Raw genomic sequence first — 20,805 nt, 5'->3', positions numbered from 1 at the left:
AGGGGCAGAGCCAGGAGTTTTTCAAAGGGGTGGCCAGGCAGGGGCAAGCGATCAGTCTGTGGTGGCACAGAAATGTTCGGGAAGCATTTTTATATCATCGGACTGTGGGGGTTGAGTGGATACAATGACACCCGGGACGAAGAGATGCAGTGAGCTTGGTGTGTGCACATGTTAAGTTTGCACATTGGTACAGAGATGATTTCACCTCTAAAGAACAAAAAAGTGCCAAAAAATGACCAAACAAATTACTAAAACAGCAATTGCGAGTGGGGTGGCCAATGGGGTGGCTAGGCTTCGGTCCATGTTGACCACGGCCACCCCATAGCTCCACCACTGATATGATGCTCATCATTTGCATAAAGTTGATATTTTCTCAACTTTGTCTTGTTGCTCTGCGAGGCTATCTTTCTCGCCAGTGGTCGCAGTAGCTTGTGTAGCCGGAAGTCGCTATGCTCTCTTTGTCTGTCTTGTGCGATGTCGCTGGCGGTGTGAAAACAGGTCTGACGTAGCAATATACAGTGACTTCGCTCGTCACTGCTGGTTAGGACAAAAGCTCTGATTACCATAGAAAATATACCTTTAATCGCTTTGCCGTCAGGTTAGGACAAGGTGTGATTGTGGCAGCCTGTAGCCTCCTGTATGTTTATACTACAAAAAAATAAGGCTGGGCATAGAAATGCATCAATGTTTTGACTACAAACTAGAAATAACAACACAGGGGTGAGTAAACAATTACTGAATTTTGATTTGTTTGGGTGAACTAATCCTTTAATGTGTTTTGAACGTAAAATCTGCACTAACACACATTTCTGTACAGAAAATTTACAAAAATGCAAGCTACACATTTCTGCTTTTAAATCCCTTCTGAACACTCACCCCATAGACTTCCATTGTAAGTGCCTCACCGTTCACACAACATGTTTTTACAATGAGTAATGACTCAAAATCATTCTGTGGATATCCACAGCATGTCACAGATACAGTTTATGGAGCATATTTTGTTTTGAACTCAGCACATTCCATAAGATAGATCCACATTTAGCTTCATGAGAGTCACTCACGCACTGCTAATAACATTGCCATCCAACTCTGACAAGAAAAGCTGTGAAATTGCCCATTTCTGTCAGTCAAATTCCCATTGTCTGTGGCAATGTATGCAAACACATGTCAGCTCTCAAAGCGGCACATCTTAATTCAAATCAGACTTTATAGTCGCTGGCGGATTCCACTTAGGTGGGCTTCCTGACAGAAAGAATGTTTTAATTCACTTGCCTCCCAGGGAATTAACCTGTTGATACGCAATTCCCCCGCATGAGGTGGTGACGTCATTCTGGTTACATTTGATATATAATTTACCATCTATAAATGTAATTAATGTTAACAAATTATACATCTTTTCAAAGGTCGAAGGGTTCAACATTGATATCCGATCTCTGTTTCTCGATAGCAATCCTCCAGAAACAGTGATTGAGTTATTTGTGCAGGAGTACAAATGAAAACATGTAATATCAAAACGGGACTTCATACCTTTATTATGAAAACACGATCGCCAGATGAATCCAGTTCAACACACTTGGGTCAATCGTTCATGACAAGCATTCAATGAAAAACATCCAATAGCACTTTTTGTTCTTAAAAGTGATAAATCTGAGAAATATTGATATATTCTCCATTGTTTACATGAGATCTCTCCTGAAAGAATTACACTTCATCATCGTCTTCAACAAACTGCAATCTGAGCAGCATTCATGTTGTAAAACTGTAGATGATCTTATATATTAGAGTCTCATAAACAAAATGAACCTGTCACCAAAGTCTGTTTTTAAAACTGTGGCGTAGTTTTATTCAGAATAGCCGATCAGTGCCGTCAGATTTTGTGCCGTCTTGAAAGGCGGAGCCTTAATATTACTCTGTACACCGGCAGCGATTTTACAGAGAAAAAAGCTGCAGGAACCTCATTTTTTATTCGATCATCTTCAAATTTGAAACGTAACTTCTTCAGACTCATGGCTTTGGGAACATTGTATTTCTGGGTTGTCTTGGCACTTTTATTATTGTTTATTTAATTGTAAAAACATCTTCAGCACAAAATATTTCCATTACTATAAACTTCATCTTCTCTAACTTAAAAAATATCAACATATATTAATTCTGAAACTTGGGAAATAAAGCCCAAAGTGTCGTCTTTCAAAAGATACTACAACTGTGTCCATACTCCAAAGGGTCCCGTAAATACAACCATTTAAGTTCAGGTATGTCAGGCATGGTTTGTGAAAATCAGAACTGGGGTGCGTATCAACAGGTTAAAAAAAAAACTGTTGGTGTCTTATTGTGGACCATTTATTCCACTCAAACGAGTTTATATGTAAGAGGACAAACTTGCTGTGTGTGCCTGTCTTAAGAGAGAATTACCATAAAGTTTGGCTCTTGCAATGCTCCATTATGTGATTAGGCTTCATTATCATGAAAGGTTCAGACTGTGCACGGCACCAAATGACAAATACACATTACTGTATATGGCTCAGAGGTGAAATCCACAGGTCATTTTCATGAAAGGATTTTTCTTAATGTCATCCAAATGTGCAATTACTTTTATATCATGAGTTTGCATTCATAAAATGTCATTTAATTTAACTCTGTAAGCCATAATTATGCTATTTATATTCTGTTTGCATATTATTTGATAACATTGAAAGGTACACTTTTCAATTTGTCAGTACCTTATGTCCATTTGAAATGGACGTACTGAAATAACGTCAAGTTTAAATCGAAATAGATTCATTTCTGTTGTGGTATAATGGTCTGTAAGGTTTTTCACATGACGCTTAACCTTGGGTTAATGTCTTTTTTAAACCACGGGTTAAAGCCAGTTTTAACTATGGTTTACGCATGATTTCACACTTGTAATTTTGAAAGGGGGTTCGTTTTTGCAGTGCTCACCACAAATGGTGGTGTTAACATGTTAAGTGAGTTGCTCAGTAACAGACAACCAATCATACACGTAACAACGCTTGCCTCATTAAATATTCAAGCAATGGAAAACAGCTTTGACTGCTTGACCATTGTCTTCTGTATTTGTCCAATGGCGGACGTTATTGATGTAAATATGTGTTTCTTCAACTTTAGGCCATTGGGTTTTTCTGGGGTTGATTTTTATTCAAAAGAACACATCAAAACTGACCTAGAACATTTTTACCAGGCATAGATCATTTTTTGTTACTTTTCAAATGCCTTTTATGTATTGATTTGACTGTTTTAGATTCAACTGTTTAAGACAAAAAAAATAAAATTATTGAATGTTTACATTTACATTTATGCATTTAGCAGACGCTTTTATCCAAAGCGACTTACAGTGCAATTATTACAGGGACAATCCCCCTGGAGCAACCTGGAGTTAAGTGCCTTGCTCAAGAGCACAATGGTGGTGGCCATGGGGTTCGAACCAGCAAACTTCTGATTAACAGCCCTGTGCTTTAGCCACTATGCCACCACCACTCCTTGTTTAAAACTATGATAACCTGAACAAAAAGTGAACTAAACATAACCATCCATCTCCATCCATCTTCAACCGCTTATCCGAAGTCGGGTTGCGGGGGCAGCTGCTCCAGCAGGGGGCCCCAAACTTCCCTATCCCGAGCCACATTAACCAGCTCTGACTGGGGGACCTCGAGGTGTTCCCAGGCCAGTGTGGAGATGTAATCTCTTCACCTAGTCCTGGGTCTTCCCCGAGGCCTCCTCCCAGCTGGACGTGCCTGAAACACCTCCCTAGGGAGGCACCCAGGGGGCATCCTTACAGATGCCCAAACCACCTCAACTGACTCCTTTCGACGCAAAGGAGCAGCGGCTCTACTCCGAGCTCCTCACGGATGACTGAGCTCCTCACCCTATCTCTAAGGGAGAAGCCTGCCACCCTTCTGAGGAAGCCCATTTCGGCCGCTTGTACTCACGACCTAGTTCTTTCGGTCATGACCCAGCCTTCATGACTATAGGTGAGGGTAGGAACGAAAATTGACCGGTAGATTGAGTCATTTGCAATCAAGTTGTAATTTTGCCAAATTATGTAAAAAGTGTGAAAATAGTATTTATTTATGTGTATTCAGGACACATAACATTTTTGCTATAAATTTAGCCTTAGCAAGACGAAAGGAGTTGACCATTTTATTTCAAAAATTTTAAAATGTCATTTCCACCACAAAAATTGCACTACAGCAGGAATTTTTATGACTTTCAGAAAAAATTACAAAAGTGACATAAATCTCCTTTGATGCATGCATGTACACTGTTGGACATTGTTAGTAGACAAATAAAATAAACAAGTAAGAGTGCTTAGAAGTCCAGCGTGCTAAAAGTGCTAGAAGTTGAAGAAACATTCAACCCAGTATTAATTACTAACCCATGATATAAAAGACAAAAAATGAGTTGCATAAAGATTCTTCAAATTTGGAAAAAAGCAAAAGCATACTAGTTCAGAACAACATGAAGGTGAGTAAATGATGACAGAATTTTAATTTTTGGGGTGAACTATCCCTTTAAACAGCAATAATTAGCGATCAGGTGCTAGCTGCTTCCTCTAGTCCTCTGGTAATTTGGCAAACAGCAGTTCAGGAAACAGCTTCATCAATCAGTATTTAACAGCCCTCGCTCACCCTGCCCATGCATCGACTTTCACATTAGCTCTTCTGCAGGGGTTGGCAGGGGAAATACATTTTCTGTTGACTAACCGAAGTTCTGCTGTCATGATTAGCCTGTTGAGGACTACTTACTTGCCAAACATCCATACACATAGAGTATTTTTGATATGTAAAACAGCTCACATGTGGAATACCTGATGAAAGCGCACTGACAGGTTTCTCCGAAAAAGTTCATGCTAATTGACATACTGCTACAGCAAAGTATGCAGCAAGAGCAATGAGGACAATTAATGGTGCCACATAAAAAGATGGCATAGACTGCTCTATAGTTTGTTCTTTTTTAAATAGACCTCTTTCATTTCTAGTCTTTGTAGAAAACCTTAAAAGTGCTCCAGACAGGTCCTAATTAGCCAGTAACACCATCAATACAGTGACTGAAAAGAGTTAGTGAGAGTGCTCGTGTGCAGTTGGACAATTAAGATTTTGTTAAAGGGCATGTGGGAGCTAGTGATGGCCCAGCTAACAGATTTATGTTCTAAAAACACCCCCAAGTCTCTATGAGATTCTGGTCTCCTGACAAACCTCAAGTCCCTGCTTCAATATAAGTCTATGGGATTATTTTGCCTGGTTTGTCATTCCTGTCTGTATAGCACAAAGTATCTGATGAGTTACCAATTTTGTGTGCAATCTGATTACAAAGTAATGCGTTACTGTAATATAATTACTTAGCAATGTAATGTGAAAGTAGTGTAACTCATTACATGTAAAATTCTTGTAATCAGATTACAGTTAGTTACATTTCATTAATTTAACTACTTTAAAGTACATTGTAACTGGTCCTACTCGACCCGCTCCGAGGGATTTTGAACTGGCGTCTCTGGCATGAGAGGCGGCCGCACTAACAAGGAGGCTAAAGGCTGCAGCCTCTAGTGTCAGCTGCAAGTGCGCCTCTTGTGGCGAGGGGGGTGAGGTTTACACACTACACAGCTACCTACCAGCTGGCTACCGTTACACTCACCCCCCTAAACCTCACTCCCATCCGGGTCACGGCACCACTGGTCCTGCTCAACCCCCTCCAAGTGGAAATTGAACTGGCATCTCCAGTATTGGAGGTGGGCGTGATAATTAGGAGGCTAAAGGCTACAGCCCTTAGCGTCAGTCGCTAGTGCGCCTCTTGAGGCGAGGGAGGTTTACACACTGAACAGCTACCTACCAGCTGGCTCCCGTTACACTCACCCCCCTACACCTCACTCCTATCTGGGTCACAGCACCACTGTCACTGGTTCTGTTCAACCCGCTCCAAATGGGATTTGAACTGGCATTGGAGGCGGGCGTGCTAACGAGGAGGCTAAAGACTACAGCCAGTCACTAGTGCGCCTCTTGAGGCCAGGGGAGTGAGGTTTACACACTACACAGCTACCTACCAGCTAGCTAACGTTACACTCACCCCCCTAAACCTCACTCCCATCCGGGTCACGGCACCACTGTAACCAGTCCTGCTCAACCCGCTCCAAGTGGGATTTGAACTGGCAACTCCAGCATTGGAGGCGGGCGTGATAACGAGGAGGCTAAAGGCTACAGCCCTTAGCGTCAGTCGCTAGTGCGCCTCTTGAGGCGAAGGAGGTTAACACACTGAACAGCTACCTACCAGCTGGGTCCTGTTACACTCACCCCTCTAAACCTCACTCCTATCTGGGTCACAGCACCACTGTCACTGGTTCTGTTCAACCCGCTCCAAATGGGATTTGAACTGGCATTGGAGGCGGGCATGCTAACGAGGAGGCTAAAGATTACAGCACCTAGCGTCAGTCACAAGTGCGCCTCTTGAGGTCAGGAGGGCACACTCCCATCTGGGTCAAGGTACAACTGTAATCGGTCCTACTCGAGTGAGGTTTACACACTGCACAGCTTCGTACCTACCATCTGGCTCCGTTACACATTACTTGGATTACACGCTTCTAAAATAATATTATTTATGGATGTACAGTAAATCTTTGCTCATCCGTACTTTTGAGTGCACTTCTGTGAAACTGCCAGTTTCAGGTCATTTACGCATTAAAATATTTTTATGAGAGCTGTTTGAATGAATCCAAAATTGGTCAGGTAGTGCTTGCAAGTTTCAACACAAAAATATGCCAAATGAAACCTAATTTTACCAATCTGCTCTGGCACTCTTATGAGTTGTGCCACTTTCAATATGGTAATGCAGCTAGAGATGCTAGTGTTTCCCCTGCCGGTTTATTGCACACTGTTCTCACCTGAATGAGGGGTTGAGGGGGGCACCAAACATCATGGGGAGATGAGCTTCCTGTTATCCAAAGATGAATGATAAAATAAATCAACTTGAAACATCATTCACAGCCCATTTCACTTCCATTATGTGTTTTTGAGTTGGACAGGATTTGGGTTTGAGTTGATTTTATCTATTAGGAATGGGAATCGATGGTGAAAAGTGGGCATTACATACCAAAATAGAGCCAGATTGTTAGAGAGGAGTCCGTCGAAAATGAAAGTCATTTCACAGGTGGACAAACATTTAGATTTTCTCTTTGCACCAACGAATTGTTCGCAATCAGAGAATGTGTACTACAAAAATAAATACGATTAAGTTTGAATTCAGATTGACTTTATGCAACAATTTAACATTTGGGCATGAAAAACTAGAGCATATGTTGCTGGTCTCCAGCATGGTAGGAGTTCACCAGAAAGACCATGTTGGACAACCAGCTTCACCAGTGAAGATTTGCTGGTGAACAGCATGGCCAAACTGTATGGAAGTCGCGGAGAGCAGATTAAAAAAGAATGAAGAAATAAATGATCAATCTATTCTTTAAAAATAAAAACATGAATAAATAAACCAATTTATAAATGGACAAATGAATAGACACATGTAAATCATATTTAATTTGAATTATTTAACAATAAAATTGTGCATTAATAAATCATGTATTAATTAATGTTTAAAATGCCATTAAATGTAATAAATCATTTTTAAATGCACCTTTTAATTTGCATTTTAAATAAAGCATTTGGCAATTGCTTTTCTTCGTCCAGTGCTGAATTGGTAATATGGCATACCGGGCATTTTCCCGGTGGGCCAACACATTTTGGGGCCGATCAGGGGCGGACTGACCATCGGAAGAACCGAGTGGGTCGGTGGGTCGGCCACGAAACGGGCCGAATGGGCCGCGATAAGCTAAAATGCTTTTCATTTTACGCGATAAGCTTTTCATTTTACTTTGGCTTTTCTTTATCCATTTGAGAGTCGAGTTTAAACATGCCATTGGACAGTTGACACGTGGGAGCAACTACTGAATTTTTGACTTATTTTAAGACACACCCCCTCTCCCATGTCCCACTCGAAGAGATGTAAGACGGTCTGTCATTGGACAGCTATTGATAGAGGTTTATGGTCTATAAAGCCCGTACAAAATAAATGGATGCAAGGCATATCAGGAGTTAATGGTCACAGAAGTAGGTGTCCAGGAAGGGAGCCAGTAAACGTGATGCAGTCAACAGAACCGATCCGTGTTACTGACTAAAAGCACGCAGCCGCCATGCTCGCGGCCCACCGGCATGAGATACCGAGCAGCTGGAGAAAGACCTATCTGAAGCGAGTGCTTCTCTATGCGGCCTGACCTTCCAGTTATTCATCTATTTCATATGACTTATTACCACTCTCTCTAATAATGATGGAATCTGAGTAAATATAAATTCAGACTTTGAATTTATACTTTGCACACATTCGACTTTAAATGAAACGCAGCTCTGTTACTAATTTCACATGTGAAAGATGTGTTTGCATGGAAGTTTTAAAGGCACAGCAGCAAAAAAACAGACATGGTCTATGGAAGTCAAAATGTATCAAAGTGAACAAACACTATTGTACTAATGTTCCCCTTCTGTAACTCACTCGACGTTGTGTCAAATTAAGTGACACAAGGGGTCTTCCTGGGACGCCAAACGTACCTCTGAACCTGAGAAAAGGTCAATGTCAAGTTGGCAGACAGAATTTGCATGCCCCGCCCCAGACATACGGGTATAAAGGGAAGCGGGGCAGTGAGTGCCAGTCAGAATTTTTCTTCGGAGCCGAACGGTTGTGCAACAAGCAAGCTGAAGTTCACCACTGTTTCACTCACCTCTGTCGGCGAGAAGCTGGACCTCCCACCATGCCATTTCCCACGTACGGCTTCACAACCCTCGTGGTGTATTTGCCACATGTTACCTCCCCCTAGACTGGGCAGGATGTGGCTTCCGCAGGGTCTTTTCCCCCTGAAAGAATAGGACCTGGAAAGACCGCCTTCCACGATGCATTTCATAGCGTTAAGATAGCCCCAGCTGCTTCACGTCCAATGTGAGAGACATAGTGAGAGAGAAGGCCGCGTCTGCCGGGCTTGCTCCCATGCTAGTCATGTAGCACCTGTTCCCCCCTCAGGGGTGCGGGGAACCTAAGGTCTGTATGTGACATCTCTTTGGGGGTGTTGGGGAGGGCTACGTGCAGCCAACACAGTTGCCTCTAGCATGCATTAGCCTGCTTGCACCTGTCTCGACAGTTCACGTAACACGGTCAGTGCATGCCGTTTTTATATGGGACCCCTTGTGTCACTTCATTTGACACAATGTCGAGTGAGTGACAGAAGGGGAACGTCACGGTTATTGTTGTAACCTCCGTTCCCCGAGGGAAGGAACGAGACATTGTGTCCCTCCTGCCACAGCACTAGACCTACCACTGTAAACGGCCGTACCTTATTTTCGGCTCCTCAGTGCAAACTCCTGACTGGCACTCACTGCCCTGCTTCCCTTTATACCCGTATGACCGGGGCGGGGCATGCGAATTCTGTCTGCCAACTTGACATTGGCCTTTTCTCAAGTTCAGAGGTATGTTTGGCGTCCCAGGAAGACCCCTTGTGTCACTTCATTCGACACAACGTCTCGTTCCTTCCCTCGGGGAACGGAGGTTACAACAGTAACCATGACGTTTTCCTGTGTATAATTAACAATAATTGGTGCATGCCAAATATTAAATTCAACCATCCATATTATTATTCTGTGCAATGTCTTCTGCAGTGTATGCAGGGATTAGATTAATCTCATTGTCTGATGCAAATACAGCCCTTGTTTTTGTCTTTATAATTACAGTATTCTGACAACAGCAAGATGTACATCGCATTACATCGACTTTATAATGATGCTTGCTCAAAGATGGAGGAGGAGAAATTTTGTCAGGCAGATAAACGCCAACATTATATTTTCCTACTCATGGTATCTCCGTTCAATGTAAGCCCACAAATGACCTATCGGCTTGAACAGGCCATAATTATTCATGTTGTGTGGGACTGGTTGTAATCTGTTTAGGGCTAGTCAATGCTGTGTTCTTCTTCGCAGGGATCACAACCTCAGTCATTGTAGAAAAACTATTTGTTCAGTGGTGACAAGGGAGGTTTCAGAGTTGAACACTCCTTCACTTTTAATGAATATCAGCTGGCATGCTCAGTCAAGCAGACAAACGGTACAGTCAGACAAGGAAAGGTCTTCAACGTGTGTGTTTGTGTGCACACAAGACAGCCAGATACATAATGTTGCTTGACATGCCACACACAAGATTGTGATTCGGGAAAAACATTGCAGAGTGGACAAGTTGCCTCTTGCAAACTGTCATGGAACCTCACAAGTAGCTCATTTGGGATGCTCTAAGAAAGAAAAATAACAAATAAGATCTCTTTAAGTATCTCGATAGCACGGAGACCCTTAAAGACAGGGAGACATTTATTTTCTGAAATACTTTTGAATTTTCTCACAATATTTTTTGTCCATAATGTAAATTAATCATGGTTTCACTACAACAAACATAGTTGATATGATATTTCTAGTAAACCAATAGTAACCACAAAATGTACAATGGTTTAACTTCAGTAACTAGAGTTCAACTATGGTATAAGTAGCAACACTTTAACCACAAAATGTACCATAATTTTACTACAGTAACAGTTACTAACTACAGTTACATTATGATATTTGTAAAAAGAATCTTAACCACAAAATGTACCATAATGTACATTACCTTGAGTTATATTACGGTATCTGTGGTAAAACAAAAACTACACAATTTACCATGATTTTACTACAGTAAATTGAGTTATATTACGGTATCTGTAGTAAAACGAAAACACACAATTTACGATGATTTTACTACAGTAACTAGAGTTATATTACGGTATCTGTAGTAAAACGAAAACACACAATTTACGATGATTTTACTACAGTAAATAGAGTTATATTACGGTATCTGTAGTAAAACGAAAACACACAATTTACCATGATTTTACTACAGTAAATTGAGTTATATTACGGTATCTGTAGTAAAATGAAAACACACAATTTACGATGATTTTACTACAGTAAATTGAGTTATATTACGGTATCTGTAGTAAAACGAAAACACACAATTTACGATGATTTTACTACAGTAAATTGAGTTATATTACGGTATCTGTAGTAAAACGAAAACACACAATTTACCATGATTTTACTACAGTAAAGAGATATATTACGTTATCTGTAGTAAAACGAAAACACAATTTACCATGATTTTACTACAGTAACTAGAGTTATATTACGGTATCTGTAGTAAAACGAAAACACACAATTTACCATGATTTTACTACAGTAAATAGAGTTATATTACGTTATCTGTAGTAAAACAAAAACACACAATTTACCATGATTTTACTACAGTAAATTGAGTTATATTACGGTATATGTAGTAAAACGAAAACACACAATTTACGATGATTTTACTACAGTAAAGAGATATATTACGGTATCTGTAGTAAAACGAAAACACACAATTTACGATTATTTTACTACAGTAACTAGAGTTATATTACGGTATCTGTAGTAAAACGAAAACACACAATTTACCATGATTTTACTACAGTAAAATGAGTTATATTACGGTATCTGTAGTAAAACGAAAACACACAATTTACGATGATTTTACTACAGTAACTAGAGTTATATTACGGTATCTGTAGTAAAACGAAAACACACAATTTACCATGATTTTACTACAGTAAATTGAGTTATATTACGGTATCTGTAGTAAAACGAAAACACACAATTTACCATGATTTTACTACAGTAACTAGAGTTATATTACGGTATCTGTAGTAAAACGAAAACACACAATTTACGATGATTTTACTACAGTAAATTGAGTTATATTACGGTATCTGTAGTAAAACGAAAACCACACAATTTACCATGATTTTACTACAGTAAATTGAGTTATATTACGGTATCTGTAGTAAAACGAAAACCACACAATTTACCATGATTTTACTACAGTAAATTGAGTTATATTACGGTATCTGTGGTAAATTGAGCTATTTTATGGTATTTGTACTAAAACAAAAAACACACAATTTACCATGATTTTACTACAGTAACTAGAGTTATATAGATTATATGGTAAAAACTATAGTTTTTAGTTTTACTATAGTAACACAATGGTAAAATGTCCAATTGTTTTTAAAACTATGGTTCTTATTGCAAAATTATTGTAATTTGGGTACTGCAGGTTTACTATAGTGAAAGTAATGTTTACTTTTTGTAAGGATATGTTTTTTTTTAATTATTATTATACTTCAATGAAACTTAATTAAAAACTTTCAATAGTTTGATGTTAGAATGTTTCAACAATTTGGCCAATAAAAAATAAATAAATACATTTTTAATGTTGTTGCTTACCTTTTAGAACAGCCTTTACTTAAGGAGTGCTTATGCTCCCTTTAACATTCTGTCTATCTGGGCAGCTCACTAGGATTTGGAGCAGAGGTGTTATGTTGTTGTTGTTGTTCACTTTCTGAAATGCTTAAGTCACAATGTCACAGTTCAACTTCAACAACATGAATAACAGATGGCAACATGTGCAGATACAAACCTTCATTACCTGCATCATGAAAGACACAAGGAAACCAACAGAGTTTCTTAGAATAGATTTTAATTTCCTATATGCATGACTCCTTTAGATATCATCTTTTTTTTTTAAATAAATATAAATGTACAATCATTGTTATAAATGTGCAACTTGCAACCAGAAATCATTTGCACATGGTCAATCAATGGTACATCACGATGCAGCCAACATGGAACAAGGATCAATTTGGAATAAAGATGAACAAAATAAATACTCTGGCAACCAGGTCTAGATTACAGAGAAACATAATGATATATCATTGGAAGTATTCGCACAACATGGGTGACGAAAGTGCCAACGTACTAAAGGGTCATTTAAGCCAGTTTTCTTAACCAGCGCTTGAACTAGACTACATTTTTATTTGAATTTCATCATAAATTTCGAACAAAGCATCTCATTAAACCAGTCCAGAACATGTCTGTGTCATATTTCAATCCAAAACAAAGAAATTAGAAAATGTTGCCTATTTTTAGGATCATTAAGACATTGTGACACTATTTTCATGACAATTTGGAACATTGTGCCCCCAAATTCTCATTACTGTAGCCATTCTCGTTATTTTAATAAAAATATACATTTTTTAAATATAATCTAAATTGTATATTATTTCTATAGTGTAGTAGTGTTTTTTGTACCATAATAATTTATGATGATTTAAATAAAAATAAAACAATTACAGTAATAAAAATCACCATAAATTCACCATGTTGTAAAATAAAAAAATTCAGTCAAGAAAATGTCCTAGCCCTATTTTACAAAACAAACAAATAAGAAAATAAATCCTATTTTTACAGTAAGATTTTAACTTTGTAACTTTGGCTCCTATTTTAAGATATTAAGCGCAACGCATTGCTCAAAATCAATGGGCATGGCCATGAAGTTTTGGTATTTGCATGCAAACATGTGCTAAAACAAAATAAACCAAATATATTTGTAAATTCAAATTACACTTCAAACTAAATTAAAATATAATAAAAATGTAAAGTAAAAGTAAAGTAAAACATTTTACTCTGTCTAACTTCTTTGGCCCTTTTTGCAGTGACTTAAAACAACAATGGGAGAAATAATACCAAAATAAATTAGAGGTGTGAAAATTATAATAATTGAAAAATAAGCCATAAAATGGCTAAGACAGTGATGGTCAGGGACTTAATTTGATGTTCCACTATATTTTAAGAGTTTGGACATGAACTTTATAACCACCTGCTGGTGAAATCTCCAAACTGCAAATGCAAGAACTGAATTTGGACTTAGCGCTGAGTTAAGAGGTGGTATTGAAACATGTTAGCACAACGCCCTTTTTATAAATAACAAACTGCGCTTTGCGCTACTTCATTTATATTCAATAGACACCACACCACACTCCCTCCAACGCCCACATGCGCTTTGACACTGGCATGAAAATTGCACTAAGATTTAGTGCTCTCACGAAAATTTAATAAGACCTTGCGCACAGTCGTAGCGCGTAGTCCTGCGCTTTGGCACTCATGAAAATAAAGCCCATTATTTTCAGGGCACTTAAGCACATTTTACCCCTCAATTCTCAGTACCAATATATGAAGAATTTTTATAATTTTATATAAATATATATTATTTAAATTGTTAAGTATTTACATCATACTAGTACTTTCTTGATACTGCCTTTCTTTTTTGCTAAATTACATTAAAAAAAATATTGTATAACAGCATCTTTCAAAAGCAATATAGTAAAAACAATTATGTATTATGTTAATTATGTTTCATCTTTGCAATAGTAGAACAGAGACGCATCATGGAATGAGAATTGAATGGCAAAATGTGTTTAAAGGTGCTGTAAGGACTTTTTGCTGTTCTACTTCCACGAGACTGAGTCGTTAAATTAGCCATGCCCCCACTTTCCAAAACCCCGACCTCCAAAGATACCAAATGAGCTTTATTGAGGCCGACATCATAGTTGTTGACAAATAGTTGTTAAAAACAAGAGCAGAAAAATAGCGCCCTCGACTGACAACTGTTATGAGCAACATGGCATAAAAATGGCAGTAAGCCTCATTAACAAGCTGAATACTATGAGAACGTGGAAAATGATTGGCAGTTCGAAAGGGTCAGAGACGTGGCCCATGGACACATTTTTGTGTCTAGAGCTGTCACAGAGACCGGTGAGATATACGGCACTTATTTCAGTGATATCTTTCAGGGAGTAGGAATATTTTTGACATACCTTTCCATGAAAAAAAACCCACTTAAAGCACCTTTAAGTGCCCTGAAAATGTAAGCGCAGCGTTGTTCTAGCGGGAAGACTAGCAGCTGTACATCATCGCACCATTAGCGGTGTAACTCCAAGCCAATCACATGTAAGCCGTTGCTTTATAATCTGCTCAGAATCTATCACATTGCTGTTTCAGTGTGCTGACATGGCAACCTCCTCCACCCCACCACCACCTGTTGAGTCCTGTGCTGCAGGGGGGTAGGCTCCTCGCCCTGCCTCCTATCTCCGGCAGGATATGGCGGTTCCGAGTACAACTTCTTCGGACCGCCAGACGGGGTTTACGCCAAAGAGAGACATTACATTTCTGTTTTATATTCATCAAATAAATGTCATTTTACATTTCACTCAAGTCTGCGAGTCTTCCTGATGCAAATAATGTCACAATGCAAAAAATATTAAGTGGCCTAAATGTAGCCTTCATTTTCTTTCTGCAAAATGTTATTTCTTTTTATCTTTTTTTATATTTTATTTTATTAATTTGGGTTAAATATGACCTGGACATTTTCTTGACATGTTTGGTGAGAATCACCCAATTAAGCTTAATCTTATATGCAAAATGTACTTGTATTTTTTTTTTTTTTTGATTTTAGGGTTAAAATGTTTTCATGTGATTTGCCCCTAAATCAGATTATGAACAAATCTGACGGATTCCTTACATGCAAGTTTCAACAAAAACAGAGGAGAGGAAAAAATGGAAAGAAGAGAAAAGAAGAAAGAGTCAATGTGAGAAAGAGAGAGTAGGCGAAAGTATATTCCATTCGTCCCAACTTGCATACTGATGAGGAATATTTCTAAAAATATAACATTTATGAAAATTCATGTCAACAGTTTAACAGCCTGAAATGGACATCTAAATGAGAAAATCTGATGTGGGTGTCAAGTGTCTTTTTAAAGATACTTTCTGAATATTTTCTGCCATTGCAGTCACACAAAACTCAAATCTAAGTTGAAACACAGAAAAGGAAGAACTTTTCAGGTCTTCTTGACAGGCACTAACAACCTTTTCAATTTGATTTTGAACAGGCCAGTGACAAACACACAACTGCAAATGTCAGATACTTGTTCTCCACTTAGCTTTCCATCAACCTTTAAATGACATAATAACCTCAATACGTCATTCTATAATGTGTGTGACATTTAATGCTGTGAGTCATGAACATTTTTCAGCATTGACCTAATCTAAACCTGGTTTCCAGCATATATACCACCATAAAAATCAGCAACCTTGGCCACTTGGACTTGTTTGGCTTTATATTGCTGTTGGACCAAAACAAAGGTGCTGAGCGAAACTCTGAAACATGATGGACGAGTTAGTTTAGTCAGTTTCGGGGGCTACAAAAAATATAAGTAAATATATATACAACTGAGTAATTCCCAGGCCTCCAAACTGAAAACGGGAAATTGGAAGACTTTAGTTCAGTTAGATCCATTGGAATCAATGGAGACACATTTTGCAAAATGCAAAAGATTTACTGTACAGAATAAATAAGATTTACATTATTGTTACATGGATGAGGAACAAAATAAGGCAATTATCGAGCCATGCAAGCATTTTAAGCGCACTTACTTAATCTTAAATATGTCTAATTTAAAAATGTCTTTCAAAGGCTCTTTCAAATATGGTTGTCCCTCCCAAAACTTGCTATTTGTCTCTCAAGACTCTGTTTGTCTGTTTGGTGCAATTCCATTGCATTGTTAGCTGCGTCCCCAAACTCTCTCTTAAATGCACATCATTCATGTACGATGAAATGTTCAGTTCTTGATGTACCGAGTTAAATAAAACGTATTTGATGTAAAGCATATGTCTTTTACATTTAAAGCATGATTAACCAAGTCTGTTGTTCCTAGAACACAATAACTGTCAGATCTAATAAATTTACTGTATATATTTGAATATAAAAATAGATCTATAAGAGATATAAGTGCCTCTGGAATGGCTTTACCATAGTAGCATGCATAAAACTACATTAGAAGATTGAACTACCTGAGGTTTTATGTTATAAACAAGAGCCGCAACTTAAATACAGTAATCTTTACAGTTCGCTTTGCAATATGCAAAAAGTCTGAAATGTTTCTACTCTTTAGAGGCACTGCGCCTCTGCTGCACGCTATTTACAGAATCGTTCATTTAGATTAAATTAGGAAGATCCATAATAACACTACAGTGAACTGCACAAGGCTAAGCTAATGTTAGCCAAGCTAGCTGCACATAAAATGTGGTTTTGTTTCACATAAAATATATATCCTTTTACACAATTAACCATGGATTTACTAAAGTCACCATAGTTGAACTATAGTATTTGTGGTAAAACCATTAGTAACCACGATATTATGATTTTTATTACAATAGTTTAGCTCTCCTGTATTATTACTATGGTTTCACCATGGTACATTTTGTGGTTATAGTTTTACTACAAATACCATAGATGAAATCTAGTTACTGTAGTAAAATCGTGGTAAATGTATACTACAATTTTTACTATGGTTACTGTAGTAAAACCGTGGTAAATGTATACTGCAATTTTTACTATGGCTACTGTAGTAAAACCGTGGTAAATGTATACTGCAATTTTTACTATGGCTACTGTAGTAAAACCGTGGTAAATGTATACTGCAATTTTTACTATGGCTACTGTAGTAAAACCGTGGTAAATGTATACTGCAATTTTTACTATGGCTACTGTAGTAAAACCGTGGTAAATGTATACTGCAATTTTTACTATGGCTACTGTAGTAAAACCGTGGTAAATGTATACTGCAATTTTTACTATGGTTACTGTAGTAAAACCGTGGTAAATGTATACTGCAATTTTTACTATGGTTACTGTAGTAAAACCGTGGTAAATGTATACTGCAATTTTTACTATGGTTACTGTAGTAAAACTGTGGTAAATGTATACTGCAATTTTTACTATGGCTACTGTAGTAAAACCGTGGTAAATGTATACTACAATTTTTACTATAAAACTGTAAAACTGTATGGTTACTGTAGTAAAACTGTGGTAAATGTATACTGCAATTTTTACTATGGCTACTGTAGTAAAACTGTGGTAAATGTATACTGCAATTTTTACTATGGCTACTGTAGTAAAACTGTGGTAAATGTGTACTGCAATTTTTACTATGGCTACTGTAGTAAAACCGTGGTAAATGTATACTACAATTTTTACTATGGTTACTGTAGTAAAACTGTGGTAAATGTGTACTGCAATTTTTACTATGGCTACTGTAGTAAAACCGTGGTAAATGTATACTACAATTTTTACTATGGTTACTGTAGTAAAACCGTGGTAAATGTATACTGCAATTTTTACTATGGTTACTGTAGTAAAACCGTGGTAAATGTATACTGCAATTTTTACTATGGCTACTGTAGTAAAACCGTGGTAAATGTATACTGCAATTTTTACTATGGCTACTGTAGTAAAACCGTGGTAAATGTATACTACAATTTTTACTATGGTTACTGTAGTAAAACCGTGGTAAATGTATACTGCAATTTTTACTATGGTTACTGTAGTAAAACCGTGGTAAATGTATACTGCAATTTTTACTATGGCTACTGTAGTAAAACCGTGGTAAATGTATACTGCAATTTTTACTATGGCTACTGTAGTAAAACCGTGGTAAATGTATACTGCATTTTTTACTATGGCTACTGTAGTAAAACCATGGTAAACTTATACTGCATTTATCACTATGGTTACTGTAGTAAAACCATGATAAACTTATACTGCATTTTTTACTATGGTTACTGTAGTAAAACCATGGTTAATTTATAGCTAGGGATGCAAAACTATTATGAGGGGATACAAAACTTAAGAGTGAAACTTGATATAGTATTTTATGTTTTGTTTAAAGAGAAATCTAACATAATTTATTGAGGTTTATGCTTATAAGAAAAAAATATTTGTCAGTGGATTAAGAAAAATAAACTTTTTAAATTTTTTCCCCATTAGCAAATATTTTTTTTCTTGTTTAAGCACAAATTTATTTTAATTTAATTGGATTTATCTGAAAACAAGACTTAATATCCAATTTAATTTCACCTCTCAAGTAAATGCATCTTGTTTTAATATTCATGGAAAACAAGAAAAAAAAATATATAAGTGTATATGTGTGTTTTTGTGCATTTGTTTGTTAATGCAGTCTGCAGTTAGCGAGCTAATAACGCAAGATGTTGTTCTGTGGTGCAGGAGAGAGCTTGGCAGAGATCAGCAGGATAGAGCAATCTAATGCAACTGCTGCCTTTTCAGACCCAGGAGACTATTGTCTTCTCTTCTCAGTCACCATGTCAGGATTTTACTACGCTGGTCCATTTGCACCACACTGGCATCTGTTTCTATCTGCTATATTTTCAAATGCTACAAGACAAGCTTCTACTGCAATTCTTCATCTTGCTCTTTTATATTTCCTTTTGTGTGCTTGCGGTCATAGTTTGGTAAATTTGTTTGATTTGGGAAATCAAATCATTTGGTAAAAGTCTTGAGGATTGAGGATAATAATTCATTACTGTCCGCCATAGAACCGAGGTGCACTTCTACGGAGTGTGTTTACATGTACAATGAAATGCTGATCATTTCAACATTACATTTAAAGTTGAACCTATTGACCTTTCTTAATATTTATTGTGTATCCACGGTCTTATGGTGCACAATTCATTGGTGCATGTTATTCCAAAGAACAATAATACAAACATAATTTTTTCAATATCCTGTTACATTCGGAAATATGTCAGATTATGGAGGTAAAACGGGTTGCAAATGGCTTCATGTTGAATTTAAAGCAATAGTTCACCCAAAAAATAAAAATAAATATATATATATATATATATATATATATATATATATATATATATATATATATATATATATATATACACTCACCTAAAGGATTATTAGGAACACCATACTAATACTGTGTTTGACCCCCTTTCAGCCTTCAGAACTGCCTTAATTCTACGTGGCATTGATTCAATGGAACAAGGTGCTGAAAGCATTCTTTAGAAATGTTGGCCCATATTGATAGGATAGCATCTTGCAGTTGATGGAGATTTGTGGGATGCACATCCAGGGCACGAAGCTCCCGTTCCACCACATCCCAAAGATGCTCTATTGGGTTGAGATCTGGTGACTGTGGGGGCCATTTTAGTACAGTGAACTCATTGTCATGTTCAAGAAACCAATTTGAAATGATTCGAGCTTTGTGACATGGTGCATTATCCTGCTGGAAGTAGCCCTCAGAGGATGGATCCATGTTCTCATTCTGTTTACGCCAAATTCTGACTCTACCATCTGAATGTCTCAACAGAAATCGAGACTCATCAGACCAGGCAACATTTTTCCAGTCTTCAACTGTCCAATTTTGGTGAGCTCTTGCAAATTGTAGCCTCTTTTTCCTATTTGTAGTGGAGATGAGTGGTACCCGGTGGGGTCTTCTGCTGTTGTGGCCCATCCGCCTCAAGGTTGTGAGTGTTGTGGCTTCACAAATGCTTTGCTGCATACCTCGGTTGTAACAAGTGGTTATTTCAGGCAAAGTTGCTCTTCTATCAGCTTGAATCAGTCGGCCCATTCTCCTCTGACCTCTAGCATCAACAAGGCATTTTCAGCCCACAGGACTGCTGCATACTGGATGTTTTTCCCTTTTCACACCATTCTTTGTAAACCCAAGAAATGGTTGTGCGTGAAAATCCCAGTAACTGAGCAGATTGTGAAATACTCAGACCGGCCCGTCTGGCACCAACAACCATGCCACGCTCAAAATTGCTTAAATCACCTTTCTTTCCCATTCTGACATTCAGTTTGGAGTTCAGGAGAATGTCTTGACCAGGACCACACCCCTAAATGCATTGAAGCAACTGCCATGTGATTGGTTGATTAGATAATTGCATTAATGAGAAATTGAACAGGTGTTCCTAATAATCCTTTAGGTGAGTGTATATATATATA

At 37.7% G+C, this 20,805-nt stretch overlaps 1 long non-coding RNA gene across 1 annotated transcript in view; it reads right to left on the bottom strand.

Moving 5' to 3' along the window:
• Positions 1-3,713: 3,713 nt before the first annotated feature.
• LOC127660445 (uncharacterized) overlaps positions 3,714-20,805 on the bottom strand; it is a 216,124-nt gene continuing 199,032 nt past the window's right edge. Inside the window, exon 3 of the long non-coding RNA XR_007972646.1 lies at positions 3,714-3,761. This is a non-coding gene — a long non-coding RNA (uncharacterized LOC127660445). The remainder of the gene's footprint in view (positions 3,762-20,805) is intronic.

The sequence above is a fragment of the Xyrauchen texanus genome, chromosome 20, assembly GCF_025860055.1.
Source record: "Xyrauchen texanus isolate HMW12.3.18 chromosome 20, RBS_HiC_50CHRs, whole genome shotgun sequence".
Classification (NCBI taxonomy): domain Eukaryota; kingdom Metazoa; phylum Chordata; class Actinopteri; order Cypriniformes; family Catostomidae; genus Xyrauchen; species Xyrauchen texanus.
Note: the sequence above shows the minus strand (reverse complement) of the source record. Positions and strands in the feature narration are given on the sequence as shown.